The 18,742-nt window shown below is 38.9% G+C and overlaps 1 protein-coding gene across 1 annotated transcript in view; it reads right to left on the reverse strand.

Moving 5' to 3' along the window:
* LOC148361496 (uncharacterized) overlaps positions 1-18,516 on the reverse strand; it is a 44,820-nt gene extending 26,304 nt beyond the window's left edge. Inside the window, exon 1 of the mRNA XM_088342923.1 lies at positions 18,481-18,516. The gene's annotated coding sequence lies outside the window, so the exon portion shown is untranslated. The remainder of the gene's footprint in view (positions 1-18,480) is intronic.
* Positions 18,517-18,742: the final 226 nt, after the last annotated feature.

The raw sequence follows: 18,742 nt of genomic DNA on the forward strand, positions 1-18,742 counted from the left end.
TTTATCTCAAGAAATACAAATTCAATCATTCAGGCCTAAGAAGTGAAGAAAACATCTTTCTTGTGACACCAGTAGGGGTGGGCAGATTGATAGTAATATCAATATCATCAAACTAAACACGTACATGGATTGAATCTATACTATTGTCTTGGTACCTGATACTTTGCATCTTTCTGTACATAGCGCCGCCCTTCTCTCCCTCACTCAGCACCCTGGGCCACTCCCTAAGTTTATGCTTGAGTTGTGTCCCACTTTTAGCACCTTTTCTCTACCTGGCCCGAATCTGAATCCTGAAGGACAAATTATTGAGCTTACCCCCCACCAGAAGCTAAAAATATAAGAGGCAAGCAGGTAGCACAGAGTGGAGGGGGCTTTTTTTAAACAAGCGAAAAGGACACTCCTAAGCTTAATTTGTCTAGTTAAGTGGTCTGCTGACTGAAAACTATGAATTTATAACACATGAAAATAAAGCTCACCGTGAAGTAGAGGTAATATCGGGCCTTCAGAATCCAGCCCGACCTGGCCCGAGGGTATAAAACCCCGAACCAGACCAAATTAGTCAGATTAACTTGATCTGAGGAACTAAACTCGACAAAAACTCAGATTTTCACAATTTATTCGTGGGGAGCAAAGGTGCTTTTGGCCGTCCTCGACAACAACAAAAACACGGCGCCGAAGTACACAACCTTCACGTTACCCAGACGACCTCGCAAGGGTGATTTTTGCCGTCTCCATAAACAAACAGCTTGATGCCGAGGTGCGCACTCTGAAATCAGGGCCGGGTTCCAATCTGGGTCCAAGATCTTATCTCTACCCGGAAGAAAGCAACAAGCTCCAACCAAAATTGTGAACATGTTATTGTTCATAACAAAAACGTGTAAGTCTGTTGTCTCTGGCAACAGACCCAATGAGAGACAATTTACTTTTTTTTTCATTACTGACTGTATTTTTAAAGTATTGTGAAATGGAATGTATTTTATTTCCGATGCTGACATTGTTAGAGAGTATTTGTATTTTTGTAACAATGTTTTTTGCAAAAAAAAATACTCTATACCTAAAAAACTATACCTGCAGACGCTCAGCGCGTTAATAAGAGACATAGATAGCATACTACTTGTTTTGAAAAAAAAAAAAAAACCCACGATAAATAGGATCATCCATTATGAAAAAAGTCCATAAGACAAGCCTTGCAAAAAAATTGCAATAGTTTGTCTTATTGTTAGCTTGCAAAACTCTATTGTTTGTGGCTAAGTTGTGTGCCATTTTAGAAAGCTTGGCCTGACTACCAGCCTGTCATGAGGCAAGAGAATTGCATGCCTCATACCACATCTACAGACCCTTAGCACAGTAATATGTTACGTACTTATTGTATCAATAATATTCATAATTTAATCAAAAAAAAATCCCAAAATTGTCTTGTTAAATGCAAAAGACTTTAACGCCTAATAAATATAACCATTTAATATATTTCTTAATTCTATATTTATAGTTCTCCTTCCTCACCGTCAGGGGGCAACAGTGAGCCAAGTGATTGTCGACATAGTGAAAAGAATTCCCAGAGAGGCACTCGCCTTTTCCATAAATGTGAAAATTTAGTGATTTTGAAAAAAAAAAATTGCAAAAATCTGAAGTTAAATGAAAAATAATGTTGACGAAGAAATACGACCACTATGAATTTAAGTTTTACCTTTATGATGAGGGTGGAGGCTTTGCCTAACCTGCCTCTCTTTAATACATGTAATGGATTGTCATATGCTGAAGGTATCCAATAACTGAATCTTGGCTATCAAAATGTGTGTAAAATCATTCAAAAGAAATAGAAATTTCCTTCTGACATTAAATTCGGGGAAAACCAGTTAAATTGATACATTGGACCAGCTGAGTGCCAGTAAAGGATGAGTGGCAAATCAGGTTATTCTATATTAAAACAATCCAAACAACAAACGATCTGAAGAAATAAAGTAGAAACACAGAAAAAGTTCTAAAATTTGGGTCAAATTGACCCAAGTGGAGGGTTGGTCCATTATCTCTGACCCAGGAAAGTGTATTAATATCATTTTCATTCAAAAACATAAACTCAAACATAATGCCAATGCGCCCAACGATTTTGGCTAAGTAAAAAGTGTGGATTTTATGTAACAATAATAAGTGTGAATTTCATAGCCCACAAAAAGGAGTTATTATCATGATTACCGATTTGAATCACCTGTGCCCGCTCATTTGGTGCCAACCGCTGCGGGTTCTGATTGGCTCCCTGTCACTATTTGAACCCAATCCTGTCAGTCCCCTGTTGTCAGTCCCTCTGCGAACCTCAGTGAATACTAAGCAAGCTTTTTCGCCCCTGACTCCCACCTGTCCCGCTATTGCTCCCGTCTGTCTCTGGCTACGACCTGTTTTTGCTCCCGACCACGTCTGTTCTGACGTTCTGGCTCACGATCTCTTTCGTCCCCCTACTACGTCTACTCTGCCATTCTGGTTAACGACTCCCTTCAGACCCTACCACGCCTTGTTCTCCCAGTCCCGGGTACCGACTTGTTTTTTTCCGTCCCTGACAACGCCATCGCTCGCTACGAAAGATCCACTTGCGCATTCTGAGCACAGTCCGAGTACGCGAGCGACTTGCTTCCAGCGTCCAGCGAACACCGGATCATGGGCGCAGCCCTTTCTCTTTCCTCCAATAAAACTTGTAAGAAAACGTTACGCGATTGCGTTTCCCCCTGTGGTGGTCTTGACAGTTATAGGAGTTTTATTAAAGAACATGTGTGAATTTCGAAGCCCATGGGCATGATTTTGCCCACAATAGTTTTCCATGGATCCTGAGATGATACATTATTGTATTATACACCAAAAAATGTTGTATATTTATTACATTATATGTTACTTCTCCTTGATGAAATAGTTGTTAATGGGTAATAGTTTTTTGCACTTCATTTTATTGTATTACATTTCAATAATTCATTAAAAAAAGAGTGAACACTAAAAATTGCTCCTATTTTTTTTTTAGAATAAATTTTGCCTACTTTAGCTAAAATAGAAATAATAGATGACAGATGGGGCCTGACGAAGGCGGGCTTCTTTTACTTAATGTTCATGTTATTGGATTTATATATTAAGGAAATGTCACTTGATCATAGTTCGATTTTGAGTTCTGTTTTCAGTAGGTCCAGTGAGATTCACAAGACCGGGGTCTGATTGTGATTTCTTTTTAGGAAATTTGAGTTCAACTAACATGATGTTTATTGGTTGACTGAGCCTAGTTTCAACTCACAATCTGGTAATAACATAGTAACAACATTGTAATTATATGTTATTCTAGAAAGGCATATAAAACAGGAAGCCTTTTGCGCTAATATTAGTAAAAAGTAATTCTCACCTTCAAAAAGGTCAATGCCTGCACTGGACTATATGCGTCTTTTGGAAGAAATTATTTGGTCTGTAGCCAAAAGTTTGATTTGGCCCTTTGTACCCTTTACTTCGATACCCTTTTATTTAAGCATTTGAATTTGGGGTTAAAGCTTTTGAAGTGTTGTGAGTTTAACTTATTTAAAGATTATGTAGTTTGCATTTTTTCATCAATTTAGGTTGTTTTTTATCCAATTGCAGGTAGAGTGCTTACATTTCAGACATGTTTGAAAGATAATAGAACCTTGTATTTATTGTAAAATAGAGTGAACAAAATAAGTATTTGAACACCCATACAATGTTTTTTTATATTAGAACTTTTTGGTCATGATTCCACAAAGCGGAAGAAGAGGAAGAACAATGAAGAGTACAATCCGAAGAACACCATCCCTACTGTGAAGTATGGGGGTGGTAGCATCATGCTTTGGGAGTGTTTTTCTGCTCATGGGACAGGACAAGTGCCCTGCATTAAAGACGGGATGACTGGGGCTGTGCATTGTGAGAATTTGGGGAACAACCTTTTTCCCTCAGTCAGAGCATTGAACATGGGTCGTCGCTCGGTCCAACACGAAAACGACACGAAGCACACAGCCAGGAAAACAAAGTGGCTCCGTAAGAAGCATATCAACAGTCTGGTATGGCCCAGCCAGTCTCCAGACCTGAACCCAATGGAAAATCTTTGGAGGGAGCTCAAACTCCGTGTTTCTCAGCGACAGCCCAGAAACCTGACTGATCAAGAGAAGATCAGTGTGGAGGAGTGGGCCAAGATCTCGCCTGCACTGTGTCCAAACCTGGTGAAAAACTACAAGAAATGTTTGACCTCTGTAATAGCAGGCAAAAGCTACTGTACCAAATATTAACATTCATTTTTTTCAGGTGTTTAAATACTTATTTGCAGATATATCACACAAATGAATCGCTAAAAAATCATGCACTCTGATTTCTGGATTTTTCTTTTTAGTTTATCTCTCTCACAGTGGACATCCACATACGATGACAATTTCAAACCCCTCCATGATTTCTAAGTGGGAGGAATACCAAAATAGCAGGGTGTTCAAATGCATATTTTCTTCACAGTATTGAGGTAGATCAGTTGATGCTTCACTGCAGCAAAAGGCTCAGGAAATTAGACAGCTTATTTTACTCCACAGCACAAGTACGCGTATCCCCTAAAAAGTCTATATACTACCTGCTCAATCCGAATAAACACAAGGAGATACTTTTCCGTGCACTCTACTTTGAAAGTACGTAAGCCTCACGGATGCTGTTAGCCGAAAGAACGCTTTATCGCAGTCATAAGCAATTCATCATATATTTGCTGTCAACTTATTTCCTTGCACATTTACCAATTGATTCGATTTAGGGAATGGTGATTGAGTGGTCGGGATTGAACATTCTTAAAATGTGCAATCGTAAAAGGTGCATGGGCGGGTAAAACGTTGAATCTGGAGCGCCGGATATTGGAACTATTTGTCTTTCAATGGTGCCGCCTGAAAGAAGAATAAAATCAAGAGGAGTTTGAGAAAGATTTGTATGGCCGAGTCGCAGACGCCAGGTTAAGCACAGCCGGGATATGGCTCATTTTGTCAGCATGAAATTGTAGGTGTAAAATACAGGTTTTGTCCTTTGGTGGCTGAAATCGAAACAATGTTTGTATTCATACCAGAAATTTGATATGAGTCACCAGACAACAGAATCATAACAAAACAATTTAAAGGTTGGTTAGAATTATCCCCGTAAATTATTTCAGTGGTATGTTTGTCATCATGAAGGAGTTTGCTAATTGCTCTAATTGTTCTGTTTTTATAACGCAGCTTGATAATTGTTTTTTTATCACAAAGTGTATGAGTAAACAATTTAATGTTTGGCATTATGAGGTGGCTTGATAAGTGATTACTAATGTATGTCAGGATTTGGCACACTATTTCCTCGCTAGAGGATGCCAACCTGTGCCTTGTTTCTCTCTACATCTGCAATGTATTATTATCAGCGCATTTTATAGTGAATATAACCAACAGTAGAGGATGGTCATTACCATTTTCATGTCAGGTTTTGTTTTTATGAGTTGTTTTTGGTTTTGAAGATTTATTAGTTGTTTTGAAACCACTTTTTGTCCGTTACTTTGTTCATCGGTTTTGTTTGAGCATGCCTGCCTTGGTTTCTTATGCCCCGCATGGGTCTGACCCCGCATCAAAACATATTTGTCAAAATGATTGTCATGAGACGAAACGGGACTGTCTTGAAACGGGTCAGGAAGCAGAAAGTAGGAACTCATTTGCGTAGACGATCTGTCACTTATATTAAGAAAGAAAAGTTGTCCAACACACAAACGGACCAAAAACAAAACAAAGCAGGCTCAAATGTAGGCAAAATTACAATCCAGGCATTTCTCAGAATAAAACAGAACTTGCAGGAATCTCTCAGAATGTTACACCGGAGTGCATCAAAGTCCAACAAGCAAAACAAGAATAAACAGGTATCAACAAGTTTTCAACAAGGGTAAACAACAATCTGGCAAAGGGCAGTTCCAAAAAGAGCATTTAAGTACCCATAGGAGTAATCAGGAAATGCAGGTCAGCCGGTGGGCGGGGCCAACTGGGCGCTATGACAGCCGTGCAGGACATGACAATGAATGATAAAGAGGTTTCAGTTTTTTCCCACAAGGAAGCAAATGAATTTACACATCTTATCAAAAAAGTGACTCAGTAATTATAAATATGATCACGTCTTTGTCACTGTGAAGTGGTATTCTAAATGTTAGGTGTTTAATGCCTCTTCTCAGAGAGAAACAGAAAACAATCGAAACAATTGAAGAAAATAGGTAATTGTAAAATAATTAATATTTGTATAAAAGTGGCTTTTTTTTAATATTAATAATGTACATGACTCCCAACAAATGGTCAAGCAGTTACTAAAACAACTGTATGATTGTCATTTTGTCATATCACTAAATGCCTAACTTTAACATAAAGTTGTTCAATAATAGTGTAGGTATCACAAAGCAGCTTGATATTTTTTCTTCTTTGAAAAATTACTTAAAAGTGTTACATGTTTAACACGGTTGGTTCTGGTTAGTTTTATTTAGGCCTTTAGCATCAGCGCTAATGCTAGAGCAACTAGTGATGCTTGAATAAGTAGATCAAAAAGTCATAAGGGTTATGTCAAAATGTAAACTCTACTATGCACATTCAAAAAAGAGAAACGATTGTTTATTGATTTTTTTTTTCATTTATTTTTTTTATATTTAGTAGGCATTTAGTGTTTTAAAGCCCCAGGCTAAGATAGCATCAATTCTATTTAGTCATTTAGAAAATAAAAGATAAATTGAAGCATTTGGGTTAGAAAATAAGAGTCTGAAGCAATTGCAGCAGACCGGCGGAAGTGAGCAGGAATCAATCAGACGGCAAATTGAAAGGAAAGTGGAAAGAGCGTGGAGAAAAGCGGGCAGGTGACTTTTTGTGCCACCTTTTTAATGATGGCGCTGCATTGCAACGCAGATAAACAGCTGTTACCGCTTTGCTAGATGGTAACAAATAGGTTCTTGGGATACCCAATCTTTTAACCACCTCTCTAATTCTGCCCAAGCACAACACTCTCAAGGTAAAAATCATTAAAAAGTGGCTTGCTTCAGTTTTTAGAACACACCCTGGTTAAAGGTATTCAAAATAGGATAGTTTATTTTTGGGTTGTTTTGTATTACCCTGAAACAAGGAGTCAAAAAAGAAGTTAGACACCCAATGACACAAGGGAGAAGGTTGTAAAACCTCCGGATGTCCTACGTGTTTCAGTTCTAAAACAATAATTCAGTTCATTTGAATTTCCTATTAGAAAACCAGGGAGGGTTTGTTACTTATACTAAATGTTCTACTTTGATAAAACTAACTGCTATGAACTTAAAAGTCACTATTCTAGGGTAGGCATTTAATTTATTCATCTTTTTCATTGTATCCATCTTGCTCTTTTTAATGCTACAAGTCAAATGTTTTGTTTTTTGTTGTGAATCAAATTGATTTTTATCGGTCGGTGCAAGCATAATTTGCGCATTTTTGAGAACCATTTTATGTAGGCAAGTAATTTCTTCGTTCCTTTCTTGACACTGACCAGATCCAAGCGGGTCTAAAGGCCCTCCCCCGGAGCCCTTTCTTTTTATTATATCCTCTAGGTCAGTGATTTTCAACCACTGTGACACACAAGTGTGCCGTGGGAGATCGTCAGGTCTGCCGTGAGAAATTATCCAATGTCACTTTTTAAAATTTAATGAAACATTTATGAATCATTTTCTGCAAATATTATGTCATTGTCAAGTGTCTGTGCTTTAAAACCTGGTAGCATTATAAATTATCTTGTGATTAAACATACTGTTCAGTGTCATTTTATAACATTTTTGGTAAGTGTTTACCTGCACTGGCCACACAGCCCCACAGCATGATAGAACCACCACGAAATTTTACTGTGGGTAGCAAGTGTTTGTCTTGGAATGCTGTGTTCTTCTTCCGCCATGCATAATGCCCCTTGTTATGTCCAAATAACTCCATTTTTGTTTCATCAGTCTACAGCACCTCATTCCAAAATGAAGCTGGCTTGTCCAAATGTGCTTAAGCATACCTCAAGTGACTCTGTTTGTGGCATGTGGAAAGAAAAGGATTCTGTCGCATTACTTTCCCATACAGCATCTCCTTGTGCAAAGTGTGCTGAATGGTTGAACGATGCGCAGTGACACCATCTGCAGCAAGATCATGTTTTTAGGGTCTTTGGAGCTGGTCTGTGAGTTTGATTGCTCTCAGCATCTTTCGCCTTTGCTTATCTGAGATTTTTCTTGGCCTGCCCATCCGGGCCTTAACCAGAACTGTGCCTGTGTTTCCATTTCCCCACTATGTTCCTCACAGTGGAAATTGAGAGCTGAAATCTCGGAGCCAGCTTTTTGTATCTGTCGCCTAAACCCTGATGTTGAACAATCTTTGTTTTCAGGTCATTTGACAGTTGTTCTGAGGCTCCCATGTTGCCACTCTTCAGAGAAGATGCAAAGAGGAGAACAACTTGCAACTGGCCACCTTGAATACACTTTCTTATGGTTGGCTTTACCTGTGTATGTAGGTCATGGGTCAACAAGCTTACCAAACAAATTTTGTGTTCCAATAATTAGTGCTAAAGGTATTCAAATCAATAAAACAACAAGGGTGCTCAAATCTATGCACCTGCTTACTTTTGTTTAAGTAATTATTGCACACTTTCTGTAAATCCTATGAACTTCATTTCACTTCTCGGATATCACTGTGTTTGTCTGCTAACTGATATATTTAAATGGAATTGCTGAAGCGAACAACCAATGATTTCTAAAGGAAAATTTTGAAAATGATCAGCGGTTCCTAAACTTTTGCATATGACTATGTGTTCTTGTTCTTCTAATAAAGTAATGAATTTGATGTAAGTTAATTTAATTGTAAATCTGACTGTGCCACACCAGATATAAACGCAATCAAACATAAATACATGATAGAGTTTCAATCTCTTTCTACGCCTGATTTGTATTTGTCATGGTTTCTTACCAATTATATTCCAGATGTAACTGAACTGGTCATAGACATTCATTAAATTAGTTTTTTCTTGATTAGCCACAATATGTACTATTTAAATTGTATTTATACTTACTTTTCTAAGATTGTATTAGCGTAATTTTAGTTTGTGTTGTTTTATCACTGGCAGCTGAGTGGGCACAGTTCTTCATCGGCACAGTTCTGAAGTCATGGGTTCAAATCCAGCTACCGGCCTTCCTGTGCGGGGTTTGCATGCTCTCCTCATGCTTGCATGGGTTTCCTCCGGGCACTCTGATTTCCTCCGGGCACCCTAGTTTCCTCCCCAAATTCAAAAAACATGCAAGTTAACTGGCCGGTCCAAATTGTCCCTATGTGTGAATGAGCGAGTGAGTTGTCTGTCTCTGTGTGCCCTGCGACTGGCTGGCAACCAGTTCATGGTGTCCCCTGCCCACTGCCTGAAGACGGCTGGGATGGGCTTTAGCACCCCGCGACTCTACTGAGGCTGAGCAGAGCAGATAGAGGATGGAAAGTTTATTACTTATTTCAACTGTTCCAGAAAATATTCCTTTAAAAAATATAATCCCAGGTGACTAACTCGTATTTTATGTATAAAACCCAAAAACTTCACTGTGACAAAGCACATATACACATACTCAGCAATTTAACGCTCACTAAACTGCAAAATAAACCGAATGAATAAATGTGGGAACACGGTGTCTGTCGCCTGTTTGCGGGCAAGCCGGGTGTTGCCCTTGCTTCCATCTGCTCGCTGTCTTTGCCGCCGTCTATCAGCGCAAATTCCGCAAATTCTCATTTAGCTGTTTGCTCAAGCTGTGCGCGCTCAGATGTCGTGAGGCAACGCAGCACGTGTCAACAGTTACAAGATGCTCGGATCAAATGCTCTGATTAGCGGGATTTAGTGATTTCCGCTGAGAAAACGGAACATGAAAAGTCACGGAATGAGGGAACACACACTTCAGCGAAACCTCAACTGTGGATGGATGCAATCCGAATCTGCAGCACTCACTAGTTTTCCAATTCCGTATCTTAGGGGTGGGCAAACTTTTTGAGTTGCGGGCCGCATTGGTTTGCAAAAATTTGCACAAGCGCCCAGGCCTGAGGTAAAAAAAATGACTGATTGATGCATTTAATTTTTTGTATACCCGATATAGATTTTTATATCCAATGCCTCGGTAATACATGAGGAAAACAGATAGCATGAGCCAATCAATCCAGCCATCCATTATCTGCACCGCTTATCTTCAGTAGAGTTGCGGGTTACTGGAGCCCATCCCAGCCGTGTTCGGGCAGTGGGCAGGGGACACCCTGAACCGGTTGCCAGCCAGTCGCAGGGCAAACAGAGACAGACAATTCACACCCTCTTTCATACCTAGGAACAATTTGAACCAGCCAATTAACCTGACATGCATATACTTTGCGGAATGTGGAGGAAACCCAGGCAAGCACATGGAGAACATGCAAACTCCACATAGGAGCCAATCCATTTTTTCGATATTTGCATTTGCCTGTACAAATTATGTTTCATTGGTTATTTGACTGTAAAGGGACTGTTTCATCCCATTGGTTTTAAATCACTCATAATTTACTAATGGACTTTAATTAAAAGTAAATGCGAATTAATATCTCCTTTTTTAAGCATTATAGTTGATCATTTTGAATTGAATAACTCAATGCAATTAGGCTATCTAAGGAGTATTTTTTTGCATTAAATGCAATGTCTTGATAAATAATTTTGATTAAATATTGCAAGAACGGTGGTTAGCACATTCGCCTAACATATGTAAGGTCGAGACCGGGTGAAAACATATGTGGCCTTGAGAGGTATGGGTCCCACCAGGCTGTACTTGCCCAATACACACCACAGGCAATAGTGCCCCTACCACCCTAGTGATTAAGGGATCCAACCCACGAACTCACCCACCCAAACTTAACAGGGGTGGCATGGCGGCTGAGTGTTTAGCGCGCCCGTGGCACAGTTCTGAGGTCATAGGATCGAATCCAGCTGCCACCCTTCCTATGCGGAGTTTGCAGGTTCTCCCTGCGTTTGCGTGGGTTTCCTTCCATAAGCATGCATGTAAGGTGAATTAGTCTCAAAATTGACCCTAGGTATGCGTTAGCATATGAATGGTTGTCTGTCTCTGTGTGCCCTGTGACTAGCTGGAAACCAGTTCAAGGTGTTCCCTCCCCACTGCCCGAAGACAAGCCTTCTGACCCTGACTCCCTGTTCTTTGGCTCTCGTACGTTTCCTGGCTTTGACCTGTTTCTGTTTGACCACGTCTTTGCTCGTGCAACCCGACATCCCGACCTGTTTTCCCGTCTTCGACACCGCTATCGCTCGCCACAGAGGTGCCACTTCCGCATCCCGAGCACCCTGCTCCCCTCAATCGACGATCACTGGAACGTGGGTGCCAGCCTTCGTCTCCTTTGGGTTCTGTCTCTGTTTCTGGTGCCTGACAATTTTAATCCGTTTGAGTGCAACAATATGCCTTAAACAGCAAGTCCGTGACTACTATTTTAAGTAAAATAACATCGGGATGTGTCCTCAAATGTTCTCTGGTAGATAAAATATAGTCAGCAAATACAGCTTTGGGAGTGGCCCCAGCTTTGGATACAGTGTGCACGTTTAAAACTACTGGTCATTATTTTATGTGATAGGGGGGCTTATATTTCTTTTGTGCTTCTCTCAGCTTTTTATCGCAGGCAGGATTAAATCCGTTGGCGGGCCTGATCTGGCCCACGAGCTGCAGTTTGCAGACCCTTATCGTATCTGAAGATGTATTTGCTCATAATGGTTATTGGTGAGAGAGGTCAAAGATCTGGTTTGACTGGCCTCTGCCTATTCCTGTAATACTCAACTAGGGTCTGTTGCGAAAGAAAACAGCAGCATCCACTTTCTGTTCAATCCCGTAACTGAAAAATTAACTGCTGATAATGGTTAGGGGGGTGGAATATCAAATTTAACTGGGCTCTGCCTATTCCTGTAGTACACCTACCCTGTCTGCAGTTAAGTGAATAAAGTGCCCCCGGATGCTATTTGCGGAAATCCCTAGCATTTGACACTTATAGAAATAGATGGCATGTGTATGTTTGTGTGTGTGTGTTTCATCCCCAGGGGGCAGTAAAGACCTGTGGTCAGGGTCACGGGGAGGCATCCTTGAGTTATGGGGCCTTATTGATCGAGGCGAGGTGCGCGGTGATTGAGGGCTGCTCGGTGGAAGGCGGCAGTAGGAGAACGATTGGCTGCTCGATCGGTCGCAGCAGGAAATAAAATCGGGTAAAAAAACAAAGGGGGAGGGGCAAGGTTTGGTTTAGGGATTACAGGATCCAAAAAGGTAAAAAAAAATGGGTTTATGAGTTTGCTTTGGTAAAGTCTAAATAAGGGGTCTCCAACGTGGTGCCCAAAGCCCACAAAGAATACTTAAGTAGGCCCCAGATAGATTTTGAATATAGCTCATTTGTAACGGGTCATCGAGATTTTCCAGGAAATTTGATTTCTAACCACCATGACGTTTTAGCGGTTGACTGAGCCTATTTACACCCAACTTCTAATAATAACAACCTGGTGATCACATAATAAACACGTAGTAATACTTTGCTAAATTGTCATTTTAGAAATGCATACCACCCTGTTAGACCTTTGTCCCAATCAGCAACAAAAAGTAGCCTTTAACTCCAATAAGGGTCACGCTGGGCGCGGTTGCCGTGGCGCCCAGTCGGTCCCGACGGGTGGCGCTGGATTCTGCCGCGGTTGCCGAGGTGCCCAATTAGCCCTGCCCATGGACACCGGCTGAGGTGCATTGACTGATTGCTTTTTGGAGTACTTAAACACGTTCTTTCTAACTGTGCTTTGCCTGAGCGTTTGTTAAACTTTGTTAAACCTGTGAGATTTTTGGGAACCTTCTTTGAGATTTCTGCAAGTTCTGTTTGGCTCTGAGAAATGCTTAGTCTGTAGGTTTGCCTGCTTTTGATCCTGTTTTGTTTTTGGTCCGATCCGTTTGTTTTGTTTTTGACAACTTTTGTTTGGATTTCGAATCCACTACGCGACCATCGATCCCCTGATCGCGTGTGCGCATCCTCCTCATCCTCCCCCAATAAATTGTGAGTATGTCCACGCGAATGGGTCCTTTTTTCCTGTTTCCCGCTCCGCTTCGTGACAAAGAGGTTTGAGACCCCTGGTCCAGATCATTTTAAGGCATATATTTTCACATGATTTTGTAAGTGAGAGTCTTAACAATAAATATTTGGAAATTACGCATAAATATTTAAGTACATTTTAGGGTTTTTTGGGGTAGTGCGAAGTTGAAAGACTCTTTAAAAAAGATGATGGAATTAATACCCGAAGTAGTTGTCTGACAAATAGTTGAACTTTATATTGGGCAGAGAACGGAAAGCTCCACGATGGGGTACACTTTCAACGTCGTTTGTTTTAGGGATACTTTCAGGTTATGCAGGTTTGTGGGGTTTTTTTTTACCTTGCAAAGCTCTCTTATTTTGAAAAATGGCACCAAACGTAGGCAAAATGTGGGGACCCGACAAGGACAAAAACCTACAAACTTGAAAATGAACCGTAAATCAATAGAGAGTGAAAGCATACCCCTAGTGGTGCTTTTCACTAATATTTATATAAATATTTTGATAAGCTCTCTTTTTCTAGAGTTATGTTTCATTTTTGTTTTACATTTGGAGTAAAACCTCTTAAATGTGAGATATTTGGCAGTGGAAGCTCCTAAGCGTCTTGTGCCAAATATTTTGGGTTTGATGGTTTTTCTTTATTTCTTTATTATTTAATGGAACAGCTTGGTCTCAATATTTTGCAATTAGTCTTAGAGTTTTAACCTGTGATATGACTATTCATAGAGGGCGAAATAAATTTGTTATTTGAAATTGGTTCTTTTTTAAATGGGATGACACAAATTCAGAAATCGGACCCCATTGTTTTTGTAAGTTACGGTAGGACTCTGGTGTCCCCAGCTATTTTAACATTATAACGTGAAATATGATATTTTTTCAGTATCTTTGTATGTTTTTTTTTCATCATTATACGATATGAGATGAAGAAATCTGTCGCATGGTCAAACCAGACCTTAACACCTATGTCTCTAAGATATCTATCTTTCTGCTGTCGGTTGATGTCTTGTAAGATCTGGTATTGTTTCGTGTCGAAACTGCTGATATGCTTCTGGCTGAACTTCTTCCCCCAATGCTGTATTTCTCTCTTCATTTGAATCAAAATTTCGCATTTGTTTAGCTATGGGTTCTAAGACTTGCAGTGACAGCAAAAGGAGAAGCGAGAAGATGGTATCAATGGAAAATATTTTTGAAATAATAAGGAAATACAAAGATGGCACACCCAATCTTACCCTCGCTAATGAACATGACCATAACCAATCAACAATTGGAATAATTATTAAAGGGGCAATGTGTAATATTTAGTGACTCCCGGTGGTATGAAAACTTTTATTCAGCGAGAGAAATACATTGATTTGAACACTAGGCAAAATGACCTGAAGTACAATACCAATGTTAATTTTTGACCCTAACCCTAACCCTAACCCTACCTAAGGTTGCTCCTATGTTTGTTTGGCATCTTGCTGCTACACTGATGCACTGCTTTTTGTTTGCATGACACATTACAGTGCCATATAGTGGTCAAATATTACACACTAGGGCCTTGAGAATAAGGTTTAGATGAGGCAATAAAGTCTTCTAAGGCAGTGTTTTCCAACCAGTGGTTCGGGACCCAAAATTGGGTCCGAGACTCAATTTCAGTGGGTTGTGAGCCTTTGCCTTGGCAACATAATGCTGAGAAAAAAAAATAGGTATATTTATATAGATGGTGATAATTCCCTGCAAATGCAAGTTTAAAAAAACGTTGAGCTTGGTACAGCTACAGATGCAGCAGATAATATGTGAGATATGTATTTTATTATTTTGAAGACATAGCTACTGAAGTGAAGCGCTTGGGATTTAATTGAAAATGCAGCTAATTAAGCCTTAAATGCAATATTGGTATTTAAAGTCGTTTAGGTTTTGGTGTTCTTTTTTTATGTGAATTTACTTTACGATACCTGGTTTGAACTGCAAAAGTTTACATTAAGATTGAGAAGGGGAAATGGGTTCTTGTTTTGGGTCACTGATTGTAATAAGAGTGTAGTAATGGGTTTAGAAGTCAGACCAGTTGAGTACCACTTTCTAGGGGCTATCCTCACAGGAGTAAATCAAATATAATTAAAGAAATCAAATATATATTTGTTTTCATGTATATCTATTATGTTATTTAAACATGTACACCTACATAAGCAGTGCTAACTATATACTCATTACAAGTGTTTAATATGTATAGACAATTTTAATGCTTTTACCTGGGATACCAAGGGTTTGGGAATGCATTAGCTTAATACCTTAGGTTTATTTCACGATCCCCACCTTAGAACTGATTAACGTCGTATCCCACATACTGCATGCATGTGCAGGCGAAATGTTATGATTTGGGGTTTTTTTTTGCAACAAGCTTTTTTTTGTTGTTGAACAGAAAACCTTAAAACGTGTGTTAAAATATAAAACCTCACATATGAACACTTATTTATACAAAGTTTGGCATGTATTTTGTGTGAAGTGCAATAACATCAGAAATGATTACCCCTTCAGCATTTACGTACGTTGCCTGCCCCTGCCATATATAAAAGGTATATTGTAACCTTGTTCCTGTTTATCAACTTAATGGTTCCACCTTCAGTATTGAAATGTATCAATGCAGAGTGAATCAAAGCATTGACCTGAACTCACTGTGACATCTCCCCTCTGGAAATCGATAGTGCCCCTGCTGCGTTATGGAACTGGCCTCCCTAAAGGTATGTTAAGCGTGCAGAGTGCAGTGCGTAGCGTGTCGCCGTCCTTCTCTCAAACAGCTAAACCGCATTCATCGACTCGTCCTTTTATTCTATTATGTACATCCGATATTCACTGGCTGCACGTTTGTGATGTACGCACACGCACGCATGTTGGATCTTAAGTCACCTGTTGGCTTCAAACAGAATTTAAAATGTGTAAACTTGGGGGCTTGAGGCATACGTACGATATGTTGATTTTCGAAATTTGGAAAAATGTGAGAAAAGCAATAGTCTTTTTTTTCTTTGACAGAAAAATATTTAATATAATATTTAAATAATGTAGATTTTTCATACTGAAATCTTTAATTTTTGTAAGTCTTTATACATTTAAAAATAACTATTTTGGTCTGTTGAATATTTTAATATATAATAATTTTGTTTATGGATATTGTGTAAGTGGAATTAATTACAGATCATTAATATTCTTAAATCTGCTTTTTTAAATTGAATTTAAAAAAATACAATAAATTTTGTCAGAATAATCGAGGCATAGTATTTTTAAAATAAGGTTTACTGAATCATTTTTAAATGAAAATATATTTTTAAATAATATTTTTTAATATTTTCTTTACAGTAATATAAAAATTCGTTTCAGAATTTTTTTCCCCAAATTTTGAAAATAAATCTTAATTTTCATTCTTAAAAATTATCTTGATTTAAATTGCTGTTGGTTTTTTGGTGAAAAATTTATCACAATAATATTTGCTGTCTTTTGAATGTTTTTTTTTAATTAAAAATTTGTTGAGTTTTTGTTATTTGTTCCTTCACGGAACCTTTGCTCGGAAAATACCTGTCTACTTGTGACTCCAAGAGCCAAGAAGAAGTCTGCAGGCTCGAGAGCATTCTCCTTCTGAGCCCCCGTGCTGTGGAATGCTCTGCCTCTGAAGATAAGATCTGCAACCTCAGTAAACGTTTTTAAATCTAGATTTAAGACCCACTTTTATTCAATTGCTTATTATTGATGCCCACCTTGTGTTTTTCTTTTCCTGTCTTTTTCCGACGGCCTGGCTGGTGGTGATACGAGGGAGAAGAACGATTTGAGATCAGCGGACCAGTATCTGGACCTGAAGCATGTCAACGCCTGCATCGACCAGCCGGGAGAGATGGGAAGCTACGTGGTTGCTGTTATGGACATTTTCTATTGTTTTACAGGCTTGAGGCATCATTGCGGTCTTGGACTTCCTGGACAAATTTCAACATATTACCTATTGTTTTCTCTTATTGATGTTCACTATGTTTTGTGTACTGTTACCCAATGCTAAATCTATTGCACCCTGGTCATCCTGAAAGGGGGATTACCACTTGTTAAGCCCCTTCAAAAGGTTTCTATTTTCCTCGTGCTAATGTTTTGAGTTTTTCATTGCCCGCATGTTGGTTTAAGATCAGGGCATGGTGTAATCCTGCGCAGTCCTTTCAGATATCTTGTGATTAAGGGCTATAGAAATTAATGGGACTTGACTTGACTTGAAATGTCTCCTTGTTTTTCAAAAACGATGTTTTAGAATTTTGGTACATTTTTGTACTTCTCTAATCAAAATAAATGTTTTTAAGATTGTATTGTTTTTATCCGTAATCTGGCTTTTTAAAGTTATGAGAAGAGATTACGTTATATGAATATGTACTTCCTTAAATAAAGTTGTATTTAAGAAAATCAAAGAGAAAAGAACATCAACCAAAAACATATATGCTGCTGTGTTTTTCAAAAAACATGATTCCTTTGTTAAAAACTCAAACACTTTCCTCAGTTAGAATCTTAAACATGTTGTTTTTTTTTTTAATGAAAAGGCTATTTGTGTACATATTGGTCATCCAAAACACACACAGTTACATCAGTTATTGGTGATAAACACCCCACCCTTTGAGACAACCACTGCATCATGGGTTGTGACCATTTGACCTTGGAAGGAATATAAAATTGTATTTCTATGCAAAACCTGGAATTTCTAATCACGACATCACAATGCATCATCCTGACAAGTGATCCAGAATATCATCCATAGGCAATTTAATTTGAGTTGTGACATGATACAGTATATTTTACCGCTATAGATTTCATTTTCCAGCCTTGTGAACTTTGGTTGCCAGACCCTTTTCAAATTCATCACCAAACCATTACATATATTCTGAATGGCTTCATTTTGAGCCCCCCAACTTTGGGGAAAAATCAAATGGAAATAGCATAATAATGGAAGGTTTTCATTCATCAATATTTCTGGAACTTTGACAAGTCCTTTATTTTGGCTGTGTAACAATATCTTTCATGCAAGTAACACAAGTTGAGAATTTTCCAAATGCATTTATTTCTTATAAGCTCCCAATAAACTAAAATGAAAATATAAAAACCAACATCCAAAGCCACATCATGTTACAAGATGACATTTTTTTCCGATCGTGGTTGTGCGTACAGGGTTCCTTATACGTTGGCCATGAGCAAGCGAGGTTCGAGCGCCCCCTATTGCGTTGACCTTTGAAAAGACAACTAAGTCTGCGTGAGCGGATACTTTTTTATCTGAACTGAACGCATCCAAACTGAACATGATCCAGAGCGTTTAAAATCCTCGAAGGACTTTGAATGTGCATTTAGCTTAAAATAAATATTTAAATACATAGTTAAGTGTTAATCACATGCTTACCTTCTCTTCCAACATGAAATCTCCACAATAGTGCCGCAAAAACACACAATTTTTAGAAGAACAAATCCTGATTATCCGAATTTGTAAGGGAGGGAAAAGGGATCCGGATCCACCCTAGAGGTCCAAATCAGTTCTGGGGGAAAATCCAAATGTTTCTGCTGTCAGGTATTCCACTTGCACGAGCATCCAAACATTCCTGCTGCTCGGAATCCTGTTGCACTTGCCATAGACTTTTCACTGAGCCTGTTCGTGCGTTGTGCGG

Source organism: Urocampus carinirostris, chromosome 8 (assembly GCF_059441175.1).
Source record: "Urocampus carinirostris isolate Australia breed hairy pipefish chromosome 8, RoL_Ucar_1.0, whole genome shotgun sequence".
NCBI classification, from domain to species: domain Eukaryota; kingdom Metazoa; phylum Chordata; class Actinopteri; order Syngnathiformes; family Syngnathidae; genus Urocampus; species Urocampus carinirostris.